A 25,558-nucleotide genomic window follows, 5' to 3' on the forward strand; every position below is an offset into this window, starting at 1 on the left:
TCATCTTTACTCTTAAATGGCTTGATTTTAATTTTATTTAACTAACAAATCAATAGAAATATAAATTATGTATTATATTGAGATAATGTGGTTTTAGAGATGCAGAGCATGGTTTTGTTCAGAAAATAAACCTTTTGGATGCACAAAGATTTATTGGAGAAGTGTTTAAAATTCTAAAATTCAGCTGTTTGTCCATCAGAGCAACTGGAGTTAAATTCAATGTAAAGAATTAGTACTTTCTTTAACATTACTTTGGCTTCGTTGGTTTATTGATAAAATAATCTACACATTGTTATTCTGAAAGCAGCATTATATCAATGCAAAGCAAATTTATTATGTAAAAACTAGGCACATCCATATCCGAGGTATTTGATTGTGATATCAAACTAAAATCAACAGAGTACAGAGACATTAAAAATATCTGGCGTTGATCCAGGGCTTCCTCTGATGATACATATTGGCTATCATTCAGGAGGAAACAAAACTCCAAAACAGTGAAAGCAGAAAAATTTTGGCAAAAGCATTTGTATATTTTGATGTAACTCTTTTCAAAATAATTGCAGGAAACCAATACCTTGTTTGAAAATATTAGACAACATATGCTCAGGCAGTAATTAGTTACAGGATTCAAAATTTTAAAAACAAAAACTCAGTATATCTAAGCATGGATATTCACATATGAAACCCATGCTAAAATAATCTATGTACATATTAGAAGCAATTCTCATGATGTAATGTAATTAAATAATGGATTATCGAGAGCTCTCTGTTTATATTGATAAGTTTGCTTGAACATACATCAGAACCCCTAAGGATCAGATTCTCATAAAAAAAAACAATTAATGCTGTTGTCTTACATTGCTTGTGGTAAAGACTATAAAATGAAAGCCTAACAAAAAGCTAGAAATACTAATCGGAGTAAAGCCTTTGCACTTATCAAGAAATTAACATGATAAGTGGAATAAATGAAGCATGTAATGGGATGATGGAAATCAAAGGGTTAGAGAGGCATGTACCTGTACTGTTTTTCATGCTACAGTAGAATGAATGTAACCGGATTCGCTTTCTTGGATGATATAATCTATTGGATTCAGTAGGTATATGCATTTTGAACAGCCTGAGGGAAGCGTGGACTACCCAGGAATTTTCTGAATGAACCATTATTTTTTTCTACTTTATTTCAGAAACTAGGTACATGAAATAATAGATATATAAATCATATATTGAAGTAACCTATTCCTGTTCATGTGATTGAATTGAACCTGTCATTTAACATTTCCTCGAAATGAAACCTTTTCTAGGGCTGTGTGGAAAACACACAAGATCAAATGGAGACATGGGCAGAAATTAGGGCTTAGCAATGTTTTTATTTGGGTGCTATTGTGTTGATTGGCATCCTGAATCATACAGGGCACCAACCTGATGATGGCATTAACCTGTACATAGTGAAGCCCACAGAAGTATATAGACCAGACAGATTATAATATCAGATAGCATGCAGTGCTGTCATTTTGGAATTTAGTACCCTTGCCGATGCCCTTCCTTAAGCTTGTACAGTTGATTGTACATTAAGCAACATGGAGGTCCAGTCACCAACATTTATTAGGAGCATGACAAACTATGGGTTAGTCCTGGCTGTTGCTCTGATTCTGCAGTGGTTTATTGCTTTCCATAGTTGTATCATGTTTCACAACCTACTGAGAATGGCAGGTATTGATGTATCTGTGTCATCTTCAAGACATCCACACAAACCAATTGCTCCTAGATAATGGTGCATTCTATCGTATACAGCCACCTGAACAGATCATGACTGGCAAAGTGAGCAGAAGACACACAAAATACGACAAGCTGCTAAAATGGAGTGGAAGAGAAGAGAAGATTGCAGCATGCTGTTGTGCAGAGGGAATTAGGAGTGCTTGTCATGAATCGCAAAAGGTTGGTTTGCAGATGCAACAGGTTATCAAGAAGGCAAATGAAATGTTGGCCTTCATTACTAGAGGGATTGAATTTAAGAGCAGAGAGGTTATGCTGCATCTATACAGAGTACTGGTGAGGGCGCACCTGGGGTACTGTGTGCAGTTCTGGTCTCCTTACTTGAGGAAAGATGTACTGGCTTTGGAGGTGGTGCAGAGGAGGTTCACCAGGTTGATTCTGGAGATGAGGGGGTTAGCCTATGAGGAGAGATTGAGTCGCCTGGGACTGAATTCGCTGGAATTCAGAAGAATGAGATGGATCTTATAGAAACATATAAAATTATGAAAGGGGTAGATAAGATAGAGTCAGGAAGGTTGTTTCCACTGATCAGTGAGACTAGAATTAGGGGACATAGCCTCAAGATTAGGGGGAATAGATTTAGGATGGAGATGAGGAGAAACTGCTTTTCCCAGAGAGTAGTGAATCTGTGGAATTCTTTGCCCAGGAAACAGTGGCGGCTACCTCATTAAATATATTTAAGACACAGTTAGATTTTTGCTTAGTAGGGGAATTAAGGGTTATGGGGAAGAGGCAGGTAGGTTGATCTAAGTCCACGGCCAGATCAGCCATGATCCTATTGAATGGCAGAGCAGGCTTGACGGGCCAGATGGCCTACTTCTGGTCCTATTTCTTATGTTCTTATGTTCTAAGTAAAGGTCTTCGTCTGGAGGCTATAACTGCCCAGAACGGGCATGGAACACATTGCCAATGCTTCAGAAGGTGATCATTGCAATGTATCTCTATTCAAGATATTAGTAACATCTCAGAGCATCACTGAGGATCTCACTTAAGAGGGTTCCTGAGCACTTGTGGTGGTGCAAGGATGAGGATAGCAGAAATCCAGTACAGGCAGCCGTTGGTTGCTTTACAGAAGCTGCACGCCAATTCTGGCATGCAATGGAATCAAAAGGGATGCCAGTCTCTCGGTCTCCCTCAAACACAAGTCCCTGGGGTTTGACCATAAGCAGCAAGGTCTGGTATTCTGATACCAAGGCAAACAAAAGGGTGCCCTTGCAATGGCAAGAGCCATCCAATGATGACACACTTTAGTTTGCAACCCATGCATATTGGTGCAACAAGCATCCAGAGAGAATTACGCTATCACAGATAAAGGTACTTCCATATTTCATATTTCCATATTTCCTTAGGGCATAGGAGGAAGTCATTGGCCCAAGCCTACTCACAGGGCAATCCCATTTCACCACTGATTTCCCCTGTAACTTGTTTTTCCCCACATTCCCATCAACTCCTACCACTTAACTACACACTTGGGGCAATTTGCAGTGACCAATAAACCTACCAGCTGCACATTTCAGGCATGTGGAAGGAAACCGGAGCATCTGGTGGAAACCCATGTATTCACAGCAAGAATGTGCAAACTCCACACTTAAGATATCTTTATCAGTCACATGTACATCGAAACACACAGTGAAATTCATCTTTTGTGTAGAGTGTTCTGGGGGCAGCCCGCAGGTGTTGCCACGCTTCCGGCGCCAACATAGCATGCCCACAACTTCCTAACCTGTACGTCTTTGGAATGTGGGAGGAAACCGGAGCACCCGGAGGAAACCCACGCAGACACGGGGAGAACATACAAACTCCTTACAGGCAGCGGCCAGAATTGAACTCGGGTCGCTGGCGCCGTAATAGTGTTACGCTAACCACTACACTACCGTGCCTGCCCTGTGCCAGTGGTCATAGAGTAGACCATTAGCTTACAGAAATAATTATTCCACTGGCTAGCTGGACCATTCTGGACGAGGCGTGCAGTCCTTGGTTGAGTGATTTTTGACGTTCTGCTGCATGTTGTACTATCTGACCAACATAAGGACCAGTCCTTACTCACAGCCAAATGGGAAGCAACCGTGAAACAAGAGGTGAGGAAGGAAGAGGGATGAGAGCAGCAACTTTGACAGTCTCCTTCTGCCCAGAGTCTCCCTGAAGCACCTATTTGAGGGTAACACCAGTAACCATAGAACCATAGAACAATATGGCACAATACAGGCCCTTTGTTCCACTATGTTGTGCTGCCCTTCAAACCACACCGAAGACTATCTAACCCCTTCCTCCCACATATCCCTCTGACTTAAATTCCTCCATATGCTTATCTAACAATCTCTTGAACTTGTCCAATGTATCAGCCTCCACCACCGCCCCAGGCAGCGCATTCCATGCACCAAGCATTCTCTGGGTGAAAAACCTCTCTCTGACATCACCCTTGAACTTCCCACCCAATACCTTAAAGCCATGTCCTCTTGTTTTGAGCATTGGCGCCCTGGGAAAGAGGCGCTGGCTGTCCACTCTATCTATTCCTCTCAATATCTTGTATACCACTATCATGTCTCCCCTCATCCTCCTTCTCTCCAATGAGAACAGCCCTAGCTCCTTTAGTCTCTGCTCATAATCCATACTCTCTAATCCAGGCAGCATCCTGGTAAATCTCCTCTGCACCCTTTCCAATGCCCCCACATCCTTCCTATAATGAGGCGACCAGAAATGGACACAGTACTCTAAGTGTGGCCTAACCAGAGTTTTCTAAAGCTGCATCATCACTTTGCAGCTCTTAAACTTGATCCCCCGACTTATGAAAGCTAACATCTCATAAGCTTTCTTAACTACCCTATCCACCTGCGAGGCAACTTTCAGTGATCTGTGTATATGAACCCCCAGATCCCTCTGCTCCTCTACACTGCCCAGAATCCTGCCATTTACCTTGTACTCCGCCTTGGAGTTTGTCCTTCCAAAGTGTACCACCTCACACTTCTCTGGATCGAACTCCATCTGCCACTTGTCAGCCCAGCTCTGCATCCTATCAATATCCCTCTGCAAGCTTCTACAGCCCTCCACACTATCCACAACACCACTGATCTTTGTGTCATCTGCAAACTTGCTAACCCAGCCTTCCACCGCCTCAGCTAAGTCGTTAATAAATATCACAAAAAGTAGATGTCCCAGAACCGATCCCTGCGGGACACTACTAGTCACAGCCCTCCAATCTGAATGCACTCCCTCCACCACAACCCTCTGCTTTCTACAGGCAAGCCAATTTTGAATCCACACGGACAAGCTTCCCCGGATCTCTTGGCCTCTGACCTTCTGAAGAAGGCTACCATGCGGAACCTTGTCAAACACCTTACTAAAATCCATGTAGACCACATCCACTGCACTACCCTCATCAACCTTCCTGGTCACCTCCTCAAAGAACCCTATCAGGCATGTGAGGCAAGATCTTCCCTTCACAAAGCCATGCTGGCTGTCCCTAATCAGTCCATGTTTCTCCAAATGCTCATATATTCTTAGAATCCTTTCCAACAGCTTACCCACCACAGACGTAAGGCTCAGCAGTCTGTAATTCCCTGGACTATCCCTACTACCTTTTTTGAATAAGGGGACAACATTTGCCACCTTCCAATCCTCCGGTACCATCCCCGTTGAGGACTCAAAGGTCCTAACCAACGGTTCAGCAATCTCCTGGAAACAGCAACTCAAATTCCCTATTTTCTAACATTCCTGTATCACAATATCTTTTTGGCCACAATCCAAAACTAAAGCTGCAGAAAATTAATACTCCAAAGCAAATTGCATGTTCTTTACTTTATAGCCTGTGTTCCAATTTTACTTCCCTGTCCTAATCCTGATGCATAGAGCTACCCAAGTGGAAGGCTGCTGAAAATCAATGGTAGCAACTGCAGATCAGCTTATTGAGCAGGAACAGCTTTGGCTCTAAAACACCTGAATTTAGATAACAGCTTCTCAATATGGGTTTCACCCTGATAGAGGATAGTGGGCTCCTGGCTTTGGAGACCATGTCCCTTTCCTGGGGTAGAACCTCATTGATCCTAGTAATCTTCTGGGGACTGTTGGAATTCACTTTGAACTCTGGAATGTGATGCCATCTTGGCAGTGGTCTGGACTTATGATGCAGCAAACTGACCTTGAATGACCTTAATCTGAGCTTTTAGTGATCCACTCACAGGTTGGTTCAAAACTACTTGGAACTGCAGAGTAAGCAAAGAAGATATTTTGAAGATATTTATTTATTAGTCACACATACATCGAAACACACAGTAAAATGCATCTTTTTGCATTACTGAGAGTGTGCTGGGGGGCAGCCCGCAAGTGTCGCCATGCTTCTGGCACCAACATAGCATGCCCACAGCTCTTAACCTGTACGCCTTTGGAATGTGGGAGGAAACCAGAGCACCTGGAGGAAACCCACGCAGATACAGGGGGAGAACGTACAAACTCCTTACAGACAGTGGCGGGAATTGAGCCCGAGTCGTTGGCACTGTAATGGCATTACGCTAACCACTACAAAACTCCTCAAAACCTTTTCACCTTCTATTGGACCCATCGGAATCTAATATCACCTTCCCTGCTTCCCCAGATGAGTGTAGCCCCAAAGAAAAGAATCTTTGAAAAAGATTGGTCTCAACCATTACAAAGCACCCCACTTCACTGACACCCCATCACACACCCATCAGACATGCTGAACATTCCCTTTGCGCAAAGGCTACCAAATGGAGACCAGCAATGCAGCAAGTCTTCATTCTTAGCTGCTAGAGAGACAGGGCAGCTATGGTATGGCTGCACAGCTACCCACATTTTTACCTTCAGGACTCACAGCTTGCTTTTGAAAATATATTTCTTCCTTACGACTGGTTCAAAATTCTGAAAATCCCCACCTAACAACTGTGGAAGTGCTTTCATCTCAATCAGTGCAATCACGTCAGCCTCCTCCTCAGTTAGTGACTGGTGACAACCAGCGTTGCCCACATCTCATGAGGAACTAAAAACTTATTTCCCATCAGCTGATAAAGTGATAAGAGAATTAACAAGGGATCAGCTTGCTTGACCTTTTCTTCACCAAGCTATCAGTTGCAGATGCAGTTGCGGTTGCAAGCATGGTGGTCTAGCGGTTAGTGTAATGCTTTACAGCGCCAGCGACCTGGGTTCAATTCCAGCCACTGTTTGTAAGGAGTTTGTACGTTCTCCCTGTGTCTGCGTGGGTTTCCTCCGGGTACTCCGGTTTCCTCTCACATTCCAAGGATGTACGGGTTAGGAAGTTGTGGGCATGCTATGTTGGCGCCAGAAGCGTGGCAACGCTTGTGGGCTGCCCCCAGAACACTCTACGCAAAGATGCATTTCACTGTGTGTTTCGATGTACATGTGACTAATAAAGATATCTTATCTTATCTGTCTGAGGAGTGACCACTTATGGAGACAAACCCTGTTTTAACACCAAGGACAAGCTTTATCATATTGTGCGGCACTACCAGTGTGATAAACAGGATAGATTCAGAATGGATTCTGTGAGATCAGGTAGTTCAAAGCTGGACATCCATGTGGCATGCTATGGGCCATCAGCAGGAGAAAAGTTGTATGCTATCTCAATCTAAAGCCTTGTGGCCTGGAGTATCCCTTACATGATCGGACCTGGTTCAAGTATAGTAATGGCACAGTGGTTGATTACCAGACCAGTAATTCAGAAACCTGGACTAACAATCCAGAGACCCGAGTTCAAATCCCATGTGGTAGCTGTGGAATTTATGTCCAGTTGCAATCTGGAATTTGGAAAGCTAACAACTAGGGCAGCACGGTAATGCAGCAGTTAGCGTAACACTATTACAGTGCCAGCGACCTGGGTTCAATTCCCACCACTGTCTGTAAGGAGTCTGTACGTTCTCCCCGTGTCTGCGTGGGTTTCCTCCAGGTGCTCCGGTTTGCAACCACATTCCAAAGACGTACAGGTTAGGAGCTGTGTGCATGCTACGTTGGCGCTGGAAGAGTGGCGACACTTGCGGGCTGCCCCCAGCACATTCTCAGTCATGCAAAAAGGCACATTTCACTGTGTGTTTTGATGTACATTTGACGAATAAATAAATATCTAATGATGACTAGAAAACCTATTGGATTGTCGGTAATATCCTTCAGAGGATGAAATCTGCCTGCTCTGGTCTATGCGTGACTCTGGTAAATGCCTTCTGGAAAGGTCTAGCAAGCCACCCAGTTTGAAGAAAGTGGTTTTCAGAAGCAATTAGGGATGGCCAATAAACAGTGGCATTGTCAGTGATGCCCAGGTGCCAAAAATTGAATAAATAGATAAAGCAAGACTGGTGACAGCAGCAACACAGCTTTCTAAACAGCAGAAATAGCATGCAATCGGCAGAACCATGAGCCCTGACAAGTAAGGCAACTCCTCTGTGAACTGTGCTGCCACTGGCAACGCTGTTGTAGCCCCAATGAATGGCTGCAATTGTGGCAAATCCTTATTCTGTTACTGCCTTACCTTTAAAATATTAAAATTAATATAGTCCTCCATCTGAATCTCCTGTACTATAACTGTCTTTTAAGAGAAATTAAGCAATGTAAAGACACAACTCAGCATTATTTATTTTCTTTTTACAAGGCATTTTTCATATCTCAAGCTATAAATTTTATAATTATGATATTCAAAATAATTAATAGGAAAATCATTTTATATAAACCCAGGAGGCTTACGGAAGTGACCATGGAATATTCTAATTAACGGGATTAGAAGAAGAAAAAAAAGTACTGCATAAAGGTCAGAAGAGAATTTTCTAGGGAATAGTGGAATACCCAAAGCTTATTTCTAAAAAAATACCTAATTACATTGTCATTCATGAACTACAAAGGTCATCTTTACTCAGGGAATAATTGGATTTATATTGGAGCCCAGCATGTATCCTGTTTAAGTGCCAACTTGGCTGGTAGCAGCACTCTTGACTCTGAGTCAGGAGTTGTCAGTTAAATCTCTCCTCCTGGGACTTGTACATGTAATCCAGGCAGTGCAGTACTGAAGGAATGGTCCAGTATCAGGCGTGGCATCTCTCAAATGAGATATAAACCAAGAAACTTTCTTGCATTGATGCAGAGAGCACAGGAATTCCCCTAGTTTTCAAACCAACATTTATCAAGTGAAAGCTTCTGAAAATTGATTAATTGGTCATTTATTTTACCTTGCACAAATTGTTGTGTTTTCCTACAAAGTGTGCTGCACTTCAGAAACAATTAATTACCCCAATGTTTTTGTGGATATTTTAAAAGTGAAAAGCACTTTACAGATTTGAATCATTGAGTGATAGAGCACAGAAGGAAGCCATTTGGCCCATTATGTTTCTGCTTGTTAGAGATGTCCAAATGTTCCATTCACTGCTCTTTCCCCATGTTGCTGCATTTTTTTCTCCCAAATACTTATCAAAATTTCTTGTGAATGTTGTTTTTAAATCTTTATCCAGTACACTTTCAGTCGCGAATGATGGGAGGAACAAAGTAACTGTTCACATGGAATTAGTTTCAATTTACTACAATTGCATTGCTTTTCTCCCTCAGCTGTTCAGCCATACTGCTGATTTCCTCTAATAGCCTAATCTGGCATTGGGTCAACTTCACAAGGATCTAGATCATGAGATGGAAATGTGATAGGAAGTTGAAGCTTCAGATTCAGCCCGAGTCTGATTTACTGTGTTTACTTGATATTCTTTGTTTAAATTATTTATTTCAAGATGGTGTAAGTATTTAAAGGGTGAAAAAAAACAACTGTGTTTATCCTGTGCTCTGTATTTCTGCATAGCAATGCAGAGTGATTCACACTAATTACATCTGAAGTGTCCTAACTGTTTAACTGTTAAACAAAAAAAAATACTAAATGTAAATTTTGGGGTATCTTAATATATTATTACCTCCATACTGAATAGCGATCTGTTGGATATGTAAAATAAATCTAGCATGACACTTCATATTGATAAGGGTGTTACATTTGTCCTTGGTTTTCCCCTGTTGCAAAAGAGAGGAGATATTAAGCAATGTTTCTTCCAGTTGCACCATCTGGAAAATATAGATGTAAATATTTTGGAAAATCTGCATCATTTCCATTTGTGCTCACAGTCATGGTCTGTCAGCATTGAATGTCGAGGCTCAGACGTGTTGAACGAAGTGGTTGAGGAACTAGAGGGCAGCTGGTATCTATAAAATTGCGCCTCAGCAAAATTCTTCCTCAAACCCATGTTATTGACTATGACAAGAGGGAATAACATTATTGGAATACTAACACAGAAAATTTTTCCATTTAAAACTGCATTTACTTTGGAAAACATATTGGCTGGCAATATTTTAGCTAGCATCACATTTTATTCATGGTAGCTGCTTTGGAATGTAAACTGTAGGCAATAAAATGTTGTAGCATTATCATTATAAAATACTCATAGATTTATTACTCATACATAATATAAGGCTTTGATGTGATTATGCAACACGAGCATGATGACAGATTATAAATAACAATATTACGTGTACAGATTTTCATACAGCTCCTAACTTGAAGCTAAGAAAATGAGCACTACTTGATGCCTCTGGAGTTCTACCTTTACAAGGGCCTACTTTTGCAAATGGTTAAGAAAGAACAAAGTTGAGTAAATGTGTAAATGAGGCTATTGAACCACGAAGCTGAATACTACACCCCTCTGTTGTGTTGCATGTTGGAATAGTGCCAAGAATCACCTAATTATGATACACAGCAGAGACCTGGGTTCATCCAGAAAGAAATCATTCCTCCAATGGTGTCAAAAGAACAAAAGCCTTATTAAAAAAGATCAACACTGTTGTTTCAAAATTCTTCTCAGTTAAACAAAGCCAGCTCCTAAGTGCTAAATATTAAAGCAGTACAGTACTGTTACTCCAGGAGATAATGTTAATGCTCTAGCCTTTATCACAGACAGCTCTTGTCGTCTTAACAAAGTAATGAACTTAATAGAAATAGCAGTTGTGAATGAAAGATGCCTTAGGCAAACTGACAGCTCATCCTATTTTATTCAGTGGCTTCATTAAAACAGAAAATTGTGCTGCCAATATCATAGAATATAAAAAGGCTACCGGGGAAAGCAGAGAATGAATTTCTTTATTCTAGGCTTCTACTTATCTGTAGGATCTGTCTGTTAAAATGCATTTTCATTTGGCTAGAAAACATGTCAGTAACTATCTCTAAGTGTGACAAATGAACACCCCAAGGCTTGATGAACAATCTATATCTAAGCCTTTGGAGCTTCATATAGCGACAAAGATAAACCAAAAATATTTGCAATCAAACCATTTGCAATGCAGTGCCTCATCTTTTTGCATTGTTAAATTTAGCCAAGCAGTCAATTTATATCTGTTGATTTTGAATATTGCTTGAAAAGTCTATATTATATATTTTTAAGACTATGTTAATTTATATTGAAAAATCCAGGGACAGAAATGGCATTGTGATGAAGATATGAAGACTATGCCCTGAGTTCAACACCACACAAGGGATTTGTGAATGCTTGCTCAACTGTAAGGAGTAAATAATTCATTTATTTCATGCTGTGTACAAGGAGAGTACAGTGTCTTTGAAAGTTCACAAATTGGTAAATAATGAAAGACTGCCTACAGATGGGATGTATGACATTACATAGCTAAAAAGCATCTAATGTTAGAAAAAGACAAACAACCTTAATTCCATTTGCATATTATTCGAGGTATTAATTTCACAACACTGAAGCCAATGGTATCACCAAGTATTCTCCTTTTTGTATGCTCAGATGATCATGGTTATGGATTTGAAAATCCATGGACCACAAAAATAGAAAATATCGTCTGTTCATCGCAGCTGGAAGAGAAACAAGTTCTAATATTTCAGGCCTAGCATTTTAAGTCATTCTGGAGAGGTCCCTTTAAACAACTAGTTGCATCAAAGAGATGAGAGGAGGAAGGGAGCTCAGAAGTTTAAATCTACTAACTAATTGCAAGAGGGAATGGGGTTGAACTTAGGGCACAGTCCTTATACAATTGTCACAATTTTCTTTGAGTACTTTAATTTTTAACAAAATATTAATCCAGTCTTGAAAATACAAAGTTAGTTTTCCAATAATGTTTAAAATTAACAGATATAATTCAATTGCAGGTATGTTCAGTTTACCACAGTGAATCGGATAACAAAACAGTTCTCTGGCTCTTTGTGTAAGTAATAAGCATGTTTGGACTCTTTGACCTATCTTCCACCCATCTCCCTATTTTTGGAAATCTAGTAAAAGGTTTTTGAACATTGACCTATCTTTTGCCTTTTAGATACCCTCCTAAGTTTTGCTGCTTCAGATCCATGCTGATTATCAGGAGGGAGTACAATGGTTTGCCACTACGAGATCACCTACTTAGGGCCAGCTGCCAAAAGTGGGCTTATACCCGCAGGATTTGCACTTTGGCATTTACCTTGAAGTAAAAAATCCAGTGATCTCACCAGACTGGCCTCCAGTGACCACAGTGCACAGTACACCTGCAAGAGGCTGATGCACTGGATTTTGCTGAGGTAATAGTAAGGTTAACAAGAATATTCCTTTTCAGTTTTGCAGTTCCACAGATATCAGCCTCCTCGTAGAGGGTCTGTTTAAAAAAAACAGTCTGACTCATCACTTTTTCAAACATGGGGCATCTTGAACCACACATGTCTAAACCCCAATCCATTTCAATCCAACCTGGTTATCCAACAAAAAGAAATAAAAGCCAGACTACAGAAAGTTGTGTGCTGGTAAGGTTTGATGATCGCAATGCTTTCAGACTGCCAGTGTGGCTGTGGAGTTTAAATTCAATTAAATGTCTCAGTAATAGTAACCATGAAACTATCATAAATGACGGTCTTCAGGGGAGTAAGTCAGTTAACTTCTGGTCTGTTCCATATTTGACTCCGGTGTGGTGGAGTCTTAACTGTCTCAGTTTGGACAATTAAGGGTAGATAATGAATTTTAGTGTTGTCAACCACATCTACATCCAGCTCATCTTCCCTAACCACAGTGAGGGACTATTGGTATTGGTTTATTATTGTTACTTGTACCAAGGTACAGTGAAAAACTTGTCTTGCATACCGATCGTACAGATCAATTCATTACACAATGCATTGAGGTAGTACAGAGTGCATTGAGGTGGTATAGGGTAAAAACAATAGCAGAGTACAGAGTAAAGTGTCACAGCTACAGGGAAGTGCATTGGACTGTGTGTTCCCAAGGCCAAATCTTCTGTTATTATTCAATGGATGTGTGACGGTTTGTACAGCAAAGTGATATTTGCCCTTGCAAATGGAGTGTATTTTTAATCCAATACCATTATTCAATACTGATAAATTTGACATTTGAGCAACAGAATTTCTACCAACACTCTCTAGTTGAACGTTCCCTCTTTGTGCCACAGCGAACATTTATTCTGTCCTTTATTTGCCCGAGATCTTATTCTTCCCTTCATTTGTCTGAGGATCTTAGGCCGAAAGTGGAAACTGTTTTATGGAAGCAGCAGTGGAATTAATAGCCTAAACAGTAGACATATTAGCCCTTGCTTCTCATGTCTAAGCTCAAGCGGATCATGCCAGAAATCGTTTCCAGGTGTAATCACACCCAGTGGGAAATTGCCCAGAGCACAACTGTGTGCATTTCACCTTAGTGAGCCTGATGTTTGCCCGGCACCACTCATGCCCTTAATGACGGCACAAGTCACACATCACATGGACATAAATGGGAGCTTTTGGGTATAATCTACACCTTCATTGAACTCCCATAATTCAACCAGAAGTACATTGCCCAACTTTGTTAGTTTTCGATCTATTTAAGGAGAAACTCTGATGACATTGGGCGATGTGTCTGGGCAGTTTCAGAAAGGACTGCAGACTGCACAACACCTTGTGAAGTTCACAGCATATGCCTAAATTAACAGGGTGCATTTTTTTTCCAGCATTTAGCTAGTAACATACTCATTTGTATTGTGCTAATGTGCTGTGAATCATTTCTAACTGAAAAGGGATCTGAACATTAAAAGTCATAACGTTTTCCTGCAGCGTTATATGTGGTTTTCAAAGTTCTGGTGCTGCGTTGCAGTATTCCCTGTGGCTGCTGGAAGGCTGTTCCCTTTCACTTTGAACCTGCGCAATGTTATTCAGGACTCATGAGAAATCTCTTGCCCTGGATATACTGGCTTAAGATGACTGCCCAGACCCAGCTGAAGGAACAGCACAGGATGGATGGCTGTGAGTGCCAGGTGAGCACAATACCTGAGAAATACAGAACTAAAATAAGTCCGTAACTTCTTAACCACATTTATTCAATTAGACACAAACATTTAAAATGGTACCAAAACTGCACACAGACCAGATTCTTTGAAAGGCTGTCTATACAAATGGGGCTAAGTTTTGATGTTTTCATCACAAAACAGATCTAGTAACTTTATTGCTGCACTTACTCTCACAGTGCAGCCAAGAGGTTTCTGTTTTCCAAATGCCCATCTATTTCAGATGGTAAGGCCAATCTGATGGAGGATGGAAACAAAGAGAACCTAAAAAGATTTGCTAACCAATTTTTTTCTTGTGGACTGTGGAGGAAATTTGGTATGTCCCCTTTAACACTCACCAACTTTTATTGATGCACCATAGAAAGCATCCTATCTGGATGCATCACACCTTGGTATGGCAACTGCTCTGTCCAGGACCGCAAGAAAGTGCAGAGTGTTGTGGACACAGTCCAGCGCATCACAGGCACCAGACTCCCCTCCTTGGACTCTGTCTTTACCTCTCACTGCCTTGGTGAAGCAGCCAGCATAATCAAAGACCCCACCCACCTAGGTCATTCTCTCTTCTCTCCTCTTCCATCAGGTAGAAGATACAGGAGCCTGAGGGCACGTACCACCAGGATCAAGGACAGCTTCTATCCCACGGTGATAAGACTACTGAATGGTTCCCTTATACAATGAGATGGACTCTGACCTCACAATCTACGTTGTTGTGACCTTGCACCTTATTGCACTGCACTTTTTCTGTAGCTGTGACACTTTACTCTATACTGTTATCGTTTTTACCTGTACTACTTCAATGCACTCTGTACCAACTCAATGTAACTGCACTGTGTAATGGATTGACCTGTACGATTGGTATGCAAGACAAGTTTTTCACTGTACCTCGGTACAAGTACATGTCAATCAATGAACTTTCACTGCAACAGGTCAAGGCAATTATATCCTTCTTTAAATAAGGAAATCAAAATTGTACGAAGTGCTCCATTTTTGTCATCTACAATTGTAGCAAGGCTTTCCTCTTCTCACATTCCACTTCCCTTGCTGTGAATGTCAGCATTTCATTCAGCTTCATAATTATTTGTAACATCTGCACGACAGTTGTTGTATTTCTTGAACGAAGAGACCAGATCTCTCAGAACACAGATGTTTCATTTCCTCACAGCATTTACATAATAATATTTTTTTTGCATTTAAATAATATTTTCCTCGTTCCAATCTTTTTACCAAAGTTATTAACCTCACGTTTCATCACATAATTCTTCACTGGCCATTTTCTCTGCTCACTCATCTGCTCTGCCTGTGACCGCAAGAAACTGCAGTGAGTGGTGGACACAGCTCAGCACATCACAGAAACCAACCTCCCCTCCATGAACTCTCTACACTTCTCGCTGCTTCGGTAAGGCAGCCAGCATAATCAAAGACCCCACCCACCCCGGACATTCTCTCTTCTCCCCTCTCCCATTGGGCAGAAGATACAAAAGCCTGAAAACACGTACCACCAGGCTCAAGGACAGCTTCTATCCTGCTGTTATGTCTATTGAACGGTTCCCTAGTACGATAAAATGGACTCTTGGCCTCACAATCTACCTCATTATGACCTTGCACCTTATTGTCTACCTGCACTGCACTTTCTCTGTAGCTGTTACACTTTATTCTGTATTGTTTTACCTTGTACTACCTCAATGCATTGCATGGACGGTATGCAAGACAAGCCTTTCACTGTACCTTGGTACACATGACAATAATAAACCAATTCCGATTCCAATCAACCAATCCATGTCCCTTCACAGATTCTCTGAGTCCTCTTCACAGCTTACTTTCTCGCCTATCTTTGCAATGTCAACAAATCTGACTACATTATAACACATCCCTTCATCTAAGTCCAGCATTGAACCCTCAGGTTTCCCAACAGCTACAGTTCCACCAGGCTGAAAATGATCCATTTATCCATATTTTCTTTTCTGTCTGTTATCAATCCCTTATCTATACTAATATTTTACCCTCAACCCTTCAAGACCTATTTTGGACAGTAACCTTTTATGCAGCACCTTATAGAATGCCTTTTGGAAATCCAAAAATTCTATGTCCACTGGTTCCACTCTACCTACCCTATTATTTACATCTTCAAAGAATAATACATTTATTAAACATGACTTTACTTTCATTTAAACCTGTTGATTCTTCACTTTCTAAGAGCACGGTTCTCACTTTCTTATCAATGGATTCCAGCATTTTCCCAACGACTACTGATGGGCCAAAAGTAGGCTTTTGTCCTCCCTCCCTGTCTGAACAGGAATGCTGCATTTGCTGGTTTTCCAGTCCACTGGGACTTCCCAGAATCTAGAACGTTTTGGTAATTTCAGTCAATACATCCATTTTCTCCCCGGTCATCATCTTTAGAACAGTAGGATCAAGGCAGTCAGGCCCAGGGGAATTTGCCAGTGGTTATTCCCATTAATTTGTCTAGTACTTTAACTCTCATGATTAAACTCTCAGGGCAGAACCTCAGATGGCGATGAGGAGGCAGATGGGAGTGAGATAGATCGGCTGATTGAGTGGTGTTGCACTCAGTGTCTGCAAGGCCAAGGAGTTGATTGTGGCCTTCAGGAAGGGGAAGTTGAGAGAATGTGCACCAGTCTTCACTGAGGGGAAAGGGTGAGCAGCTTCAAGTTCCTGGGCGCCAACTTGCCAGAGGATTTATCTTGGGCCCAACACATTGATGCAGTCATGAAGAAGGCACGCCAGAGGTTCTATATTAGGAGTTTGAGGAGATTTGGTACATCACCAAAGACTCTTGCAAATTTCTACAGATGTATGATGGAGACATTCTGACTGGTTGCATCACTGACTGGTATGGAGGCTCCAAAGCACAGGATCGAAAGAGGCTGCAGAGGGTTGTAGACTTAACAGGTTCCATCACGGGCACAACCCTCCACACCTTCGAGGACATCGTGAAGAAACAGTGCCTCAAGAAGGTGGCATCCATCATTAAGGACCCTCAACCCCCTGAGATGTTACTACCATCGAAGAGGAGGCACAGGAACCTGAAGACCCACACTCAACGTTTCAGGAACAGCTTCTTCCCCTCCATCATCAGATTTCTGAACGGTCCATGAACCCATGAACACTACCTCATTATTCCCCTTTTGCACTATTTATTTATTTTTGTAACTTCTCGAAATTCTTATGTCTTTATGCCTTGCACTGTACTGCTGCCGCAAAACAACAAATTTCATGACATATGTCAGTGATAATAAACCTGATTCTGATTCTGACGATTGTAATTGTTTTAAGTTCCTCAATCTCTTTGCCCCTTAGTTACCTGCTATCCTTGGAACGCTTTTGGTGTCTTCTGGTATGAAAATATGTTTGCTTAACATCTCAGCCATTTCCTTTCTTCTTATTAATTCCTCTGTCCCTGCATCTTAGCAATCAATCTTTACTTCTACTGCTCTCCTTTTTACAGACTTGTAGAAACTCTTATGATCTGTTCTTAAATGTTTTATTAGTTGACTGTCAAATGTTATCTCTCCCCCTTCATCCATTTCCCAATCTACCTTCGCAAACTCACTTTACATATCTATTTCTTTTGACATAGGAGATCATTTTAGTCCATCAAACTTCTGTCAGCTTTCAGAGTAAGACCATTTCCCCACTAATTTTCCTTTCCTCCCTCATTCACCATATCGTTGATGTTATTTAAGTTTAAGACACTGGCCTTAGATTTACATCTGGTAAATGCTCAGTATGATAAAAGCTTTTCCCATGATGTCTAAAAGATGTCTAAAGCCACAGGGCACAGGTTTATGACAAGGTAAAAGAGATTTAGATGGGATTTGAGAAAGAGTTTTTTCACTGACAGGGTGCTTGGGATCTGGGACACTTGGCCTGAGTAGGTGGTGGAGGCAGCTACACTCACAACAGTTAAGGAAAATCTAGACAAGCACTTGAATCATCAAGGCATAGAAAGCTATGAACCAATAGGATTAATATAGATGGGTACGTGATGGCTGGCATGAACGTGTGTGCTGAAGGGCCTGTTCCTATGCTGTAGGACTCTAACTCTTAATGTTTTCAACAGGAAGTTACTGACCTAAAAAACTGGCAACGCTAAAATAAAATGCATTTTAGATGTCAAGGCCTTTGTGTTCAGTTGAAGGTAGGCTGAGACTGAAAGGAGAAATCATTCCATTAAAGCCGTGTTAAAAGGTGGACTTTGCCCTTAATTTCAAACAGTTCATTTTGAACAAAAGCAGCAAACAGTGATTGATCAATCATGAATAAAAACTTCAGAGATTTGCTGTTTTCTAGTCATTAGTCAATGTTAATAAGTTTGAGCTTATGCAAAAATGAATAAAGTGGTATGTTGCTTCATTAATATATAGGAGGCTGTCATCAGAGGAGTCAAATATACACGATGCTCCGTTTAACAGTGAAATTTCATAGGTCTCTGGCCAATGTTATAACTGGACTAGCTGAAAGTTTTCCAATTACAATTGAAGTTTACTAAAATAATTACTGGCAACTCTACCATTTTTGTGTTCGATGAATGTAGTTTTCTAATCTCATTTGGAGACACAGTGCAATGTGCTCAGACATGGTTTTGTGGTGATGCTTTGTATCTTCTGATGCTGCTAGGACAGCAACTCAGCTGCAGCAGACATTTATTTATATGACTCATCTTGTGTCTGTGCCAAATATTTTATGATCATTGACTCATTCTTCTATTTGGATTCATCATTTTATATTACCTTGTATTGTAGCAATGGAAAACCCACCACCAGCTTGTGAGGCCCATTGTAACTTTACTAGTAACCATTAGGCCCATAAGACATATGAGCAGAATTAGAATATTCAGCCCATCGAGTCTGCTCCGCCATTCAATCATGACTGATTACTTTTAACCTCCTTCTCCCCGTAACCCTGAACTCCCTTACCAATCGAGAACCTATCAATCTCTGCCTAATGACTTGGCCTCCACAGCCCTCTGTGGCAATGAATTCCACAGATTCACTATCCTCTGGCTAAAAAAAACTCCTCCTCATCTCAGTTTTAAAGGGATGTCCCTTTATTCTGAGCCTGTGCCCTCGGATCCTAAACCAACCTACTTTTTACTCCTGCATTTCAGGTTGACCTATGCCTTCTTAAATGATGCGTTACCAAAACCCATGGAAAGGATAAGGGTTTGGATAAAAAGCCTTAAAGCAAATCAAACTAAAACAAGCTAAAGCGTTCAAGTACTCAGGGACCATCATCACCAATGCTAAAATGGATGGAGAAATACAAGCCAATTACACACAGGTATACCAAATAGTTAGCCAAATGTATTACCAACACTTTTCTACCTGCATCTTAAAATCCCCTCACAAAAGGAAATTTGTGATGACTGGAAAGAATGCATTGGAATGAGTCTGCATTAGAAATGGTACCATCAGTCATGCAAGAGGGATCCAACCATGATACATTATATCAAAGGACAAAATGAGTTAGGCATCTGATGAGGATGAGAGAGAATGTCCTTTCATTGGGGTCTTGTGTTCCTATTGAAATGGATGACTTCATTTTATCCACATTGCATTGCATAAGCCAAGTGCTTGCCACTCAGTCAACGTCTAAGTTGCCTTGAAACTTCTTTGCTTCTCCTCATAATTCATAATCCTACCTAGCTTTACATTGTTATCAACATTTCATTGAATGAGGGAACCAAATTTCCATGAATTCCTACTTTTCGTTCCTTAGCATTTTGGAGAAATTATTTGTGCCCTTTTCCATATAGACAGAACCATAGTATCTGTTGAACTGCTCTGCCATTTCCTTGTTTCCCATTATGAATTCACCATTTCTGATCTCTTTGCAGGCAGCCCCTTGGGATTAAGAATGGCTTACTTCTCAAGTTGAGTGGTGTCGCAACAACAACCTCACACTCAACGTCAGCAAGACCAAGGAGTTGATTGTGGACCTCAGGAAGGGGAGGTCAGGAGAACACACACCAGTCCTCATTGAGGGGTCAGTGGTGGAAAGAGTGAGCAACTTCAAGTTCCTGGGCGTCAACATGCCAGAGGATCTATCTTGGGCCCAACACATTGAATGCAATCACAAAGAAAGCACGCCAGCAGCTCTACTTCATTAGGAGTTTGAGGAGATTTGGTATGTCACCAAAGACTCGCAAATTTCTACAGATATACGGTGGAGAGCATTCTGACTGGTTGCATCATCATCTAGTACGGAGGCTCCAATGCGCAGGATCGAAAGAAGCGGCAGAGGGTTGTAGACTCAGCCGGCTCTATCACGGGCACAACCCTCCCCACCATCGAGGACACCTTCAAGAGACGGTGCCCCAAGAAGGCGGCATCCATCATTAAGGACCCTCATCATCCAGGACATGCCTTCTTCACGTTACTACCATCAGGAAGGAGGTACAGAAGCCTAAAGATCCACACTTAACATTTCAGGAACAGCTTCTTCCCTTCCACCTTCAGATTTCTGAATGGTCCATGAACCCACAAACACTACCTCGTTATTCCTCTTTTGCACTATTTATTTATTTTTGTAACTTATAGTAATTTTTATGTCTTGCACTGTACTCCTGCCGCAAAACAACAAATTTCACGACATATGTCAGTGATAATAAACCTCATTCTGATTCTGATTCCACCTTGGGGGTTCAGAAATGGCTAATGGGGCCATTATGAGAACTTGGCAGGTGGTGGTTATAGGGTGGCTGAGTGGATACTTCTTGAGGTAGTTTGCTTCCTCCACTGCTTAATTGGTGTTTCTGTGTGCTCTCATGCATAGCTCTGCAGTTTTCACACATTTGTCTTCATTAATCTTTTTCCCTTTTATATACTTGTAGACACTTTTTACAATCCATGTTCATGCTCCGTGCAAGTTTAGTCTCCATTTTCGCCTTCTCAATCAACCTCAAGATGCTCAATTCTAAATTGCTCCCAATCCTCATGCTTGCTACTTTTTCCTGTCAACTTTGTATGACTCCCCTTCACTGTCCTTAACTTCTTCTGTTATCCATCGTTTGATTGCTTTTTCTTTTTTTGCACCAAAGAGAAAAGTATAATTAATGCACTTCCTGCGTTTGTTTCTGTTTAGCCACAGCCTACCTGCTGTCATGTATATTAATGAAGCTCCTCAGTCTATCATAGCCAAACTACTCCTCACGCCTTCTGTAATTTCCTTTATTTAGGTTTAGTAACCCAGTTTCAGATTGAACTGCTTCACTTTCCATTTTAATGACGGTCATGGTCATCCTCCTCTGAAGGATCTCGTACAACAAAATCATCAATTAACCCTTTCTCACTGCCTCAAAACAAGATTTAAAATAGCCTTCTCCCTTGTTGATTCCTCAAAATATTGATAAGAGAAGATATCTTTATTAGTCACATGTACATCAAAACACACAGTGAAATGCATCTTTTTTGCGTAGAGTGTTCTGGGGGCAGCCCGCAAGTGTCACCACGCTTCCGGCACCAACATAGCATGCCCACAACTTCCTAACCTGTACGTCTTTGGAATGTGGGAGGAAACCAGAGCACCCAGAGGAAACCCACGCAGACACGGGGAGAACGTACAAACTCCTTACAGACAGTGGCCAGAATTGAACCTGGGTCAATGGCGCTGGAATAGTGTTATGCTAACCGCTATACTACCGTTCCTGCCCAAAATCTGAGAACACCAGCGTAAGATCTAGAAAACCTCTCGATAAACATACCATGAATTCGTTGTTCTCCTTATTACTGTTACTGTTAATTTGACTTATATAGTCTGTATATAAAGTACCCCAATGATTACTGTTTACGCCTATTACAGTCATCTCTAATTCCTTGGCGTATGCCATGCCCACTATTATAACTATTTATTGCTTAAAAATAACTCCTACTCTTGTTTTCAGAACACAATAGTTATCAAGGGTAAATTACTATTGATATGATTTCTCATTTTAAGGCCCATATCAAATTGTATAAGGTTGTTCCCATTTTTAACAAATAAAAATAGTCTTAATAATTAGGTATTGAAAACCTAGAACAGCAAACCAATGCTTCACGCTTTTCCGCACAAGAGCACTGGTGGAAGCTTTGTCAAATGGTGAAAATACTATTAAAACAAACTGCACTGCCATTTCCAGTCGTTGCTTAAATCATGTTGTGACCTTCACCCATGCTTTTCCTCTTGAATTTATCAGCTGAAAGCAATCCTGATAGCAATGTAGCTCTGAAATGGGTGAAATATTATCAACTGAATCAAGACCATAAAAATACATGACCTTTTATTATCAATGAATAAGGAATAATTATATACAGAATTATTACAAAAATGTATGATTAAATTTATTGAAGCTTGGATGTGCTCAAGCAGCTAATAATATTCAGAGTTTTAGTCACAAGATATATACAAACATTACATAAAATTCAACCACAAGTTGCCATACATAATGAAATATCAACAGCAGTAACAGTGATTATTGCTACTGGTGGCATTTCACAATGTCTAGTTAAGAAAGTGGGAGGCATACACCGCACATAAGCAATTGGGAACTAGTGAATCTCTTGATGACTACAAGAAGTGTAGGAGTGCACTTAAGAGAGAAATTAGGAGGGCAAAACGAGGATATGAGAAAGATCTGGCAGGCAAGGTGAGGGCAAAATCCCGAGAGATTCTATAAGTATATTAAATAAAAGGGTGGCTAAGGAGAGAATAGGTTCCTTTAAAGATCAGCATGGCCATCTGTGTGGAACCAAAGGAAATGGGATAGATTTTTAACTAATATTTCTCTTCAGTTTTTACTGTGAGGAAGATGATGGAGGATAACAATATGAGGGAAATGAGTGGTGATGTCTTGGACCACATACGAATTAACAGGGAGGAGGTATTGGAGGCCTTAAAGCTCATTGAGGTGGATAAATCCTCAGGGTCTGACCTGGAGCATTCTCGGACCTTGTAGGAAGCTAGAGAAGAAATTGCAGAGGGCCTTGCAGAGATTTTTGTTCATTTCTGGCCAGAGGTGAGGTTCTGGAGTGCTGGAGAGTGCCTAATGTGGTACCATTGTTTAAAAAACGTAGCAAGAACAAGCCAGGAAACTACAGGCCGGTGAGTCTGACATCGGTGGTGGGTAATTTGCTGGAGGGGATTCTGAGGGACAGGATCTACCAACTTTAGTGGAGACAGGGTCTGATTCAGGACAGTCAGCAAGGCTTTGTGTGTGGGAAATCATGTCTGACAAATCTCTTGTTCTTCAAGGAGGTAACCAAGAAGGTAGATAAGGGTAGGGCAGTGGATATTGTCTACATGGACTTTAGCAAGGTCTTTGACAAGGTCCCTCATGGCAGACCGGTCTGGAAGGTTAGATCACATGGGATCCAGGGGGATATAGTGGATTGGATCATAATTGGCTCCATGGTAGAAAGGAGAGGGTGATGGTCAAGAGTTGTTTCTCAGACTGGTGGTGTCTAGTGGTGTGCCACAGGGGTTGATGCTGGGACCTTTGTTGTTTGTAATTTATATAAACAATTTGGATGCAAATGTACAGAGCATGGTTGGTAAGTCTGAGGATGAAACTAAAATAGCCGGTGTAGACAGTGTAGAAAGTTATGAAAAATGACAGGGAGATCTTGATCAGCTAGGTATGTGGGTTGAGGATTGGCAAATGGCTTTCAATCCAGATTAATGTGAGGTATTGCATTTTGGGAGATCAAACCAGGGTAGGACTTATACAGTGAATGGTAGGGCCCCAGGGAGTGTTATGGAGCAGAGGGACCAAGGGGTGCAAGTGCGTAGTTCACTGAAAGCAGTATCTCGGATAGACAGGCTGGTGAAGAAGGCGTTTGGCACACTGGCCTTCATTAGTTGGGGCATTGAGTATAGGAGTTGAGAAGTTATGTTGCAGTTATATAAGACATTGATGAGGTTGCACTTGGAGTATTGTCTGCAGTTTTGGTCGCCCTGTTATAGGAAAGATGTTATTAAACTAGAAAGAGTGTAGAAAAGATTTACCAGGCTGTTGCCTGGACTTGGAAGCCTGAGTTACAAGGAGAGGTTGCGTAGACTAGGACTTTATTCCCTGGAACGTCGGAGATTGAGGGGTGACCTGATGGAGGTATATAAGATCATGAGGGGCATAGACAGGGTGAAAGCACATAGTCTTTTTCCCAGGGAGGGGCTGCTAAAAACAAGAGGGCATAGGTTTTAAGATCGGAGGCAAGAAATTTAAAAGGAACAACGGGGCAGATTCTTCATGCAAAGGGTGATACGTATTTGGAACGAGCTGCCAGAAATAGTGGTTGAGGTGGGCACATTAGCAACATTTAAAAGCCATCTAGATAAGTAAATGGATAGGAGAGGTTTAGAGGGCAAATGTGGGTAGATGGGACTAGCTCACTCGGCAACACAGTTGGCATGGACGAGTCTCACAGCATGTTTCCATGCTGTGAGACTCTATGACTCTGTTGTGTTTGTCAATACAGATTGTCACTGGTTTAAGCACCCTATTCAAAATATTATCAGCATCGTTAATATGTGAGGAGAGGGTAATGTAGAGACTTTAGGAATAGAAAATTGGTGCTACATGGCAGAATCCTGGGGAATTAATTGTGAAATAAATTGCTATTACACTTTTCAATTGTAAATTGCATGGCCATATTAACTGACCTCAAAGAAAGTGATTATCATGTTTTGATAAAAATGCTCAGCGATATTTCTAATTGTTGTGAATTCAAGCAGCAGCAATATGTAAAGGCATGGTATCTCCTTAGTCCACTACACAACAGCTGTCAAGAACATCACATTCTTAATAAAGAATTGGCTTAAAATCACACTGTAGAAAGAACTTTTATATGTCATTAAACAAAAAAATGTAGGACCAAAAAGGAAGTTTTGATTGTAGTTTTATCTTGGTGATCTGCCAACATTCAGTTTTGGATTTCATTTTCATAGTTTCTGGAATTACTCGAGTAGTTTAATTAACTTATGTCAATGTAATTCCTTCCCATACATAAATTATGCTCTGGTTGCCATTTTCTGATGGTTAGTGTAATTCTCTGGACCGAAGAACAGAACAAATAGATTGTAGCATATAGGCAAATGCATTTCTTCCCTGTATAATTTAAATCAACCATAATTTGGACAAAGGTGTCATTTTATAATGTTCTGGGATTCATTTGCTTTTTAAGCACAACAGAGCTCTTTAAAATTAATTTTATTTTTTGGATTGCAAAATTAAATCAAAATCTGAATGTGTTTCTCTTTGAAAAATGTCATGGGGATCTGAAATGTTCTGGCAATTGATGCCTTTATGATTTAGTTCCAATTTATTGCACAAAACTCATAGAAAATAATGAAACAGGTGTCCTCAAACATGAAAATAAAAGTCAACTGTCCCTTTGCTGCTTGGCCCATTAAGTAGCTGCAGTAGTTTGTTTTCTCGCATGAAAATAAAAACATCCACTGGAGTTGAAAATCTGCAATAAAAGCAGAAAATCCTGGAAATATT

This window comes from Pristis pectinata, chromosome 7, assembly GCF_009764475.1.
Source record: "Pristis pectinata isolate sPriPec2 chromosome 7, sPriPec2.1.pri, whole genome shotgun sequence".
Lineage (NCBI taxonomy): Eukaryota > Metazoa > Chordata > Chondrichthyes > Rhinopristiformes > Pristidae > Pristis > Pristis pectinata.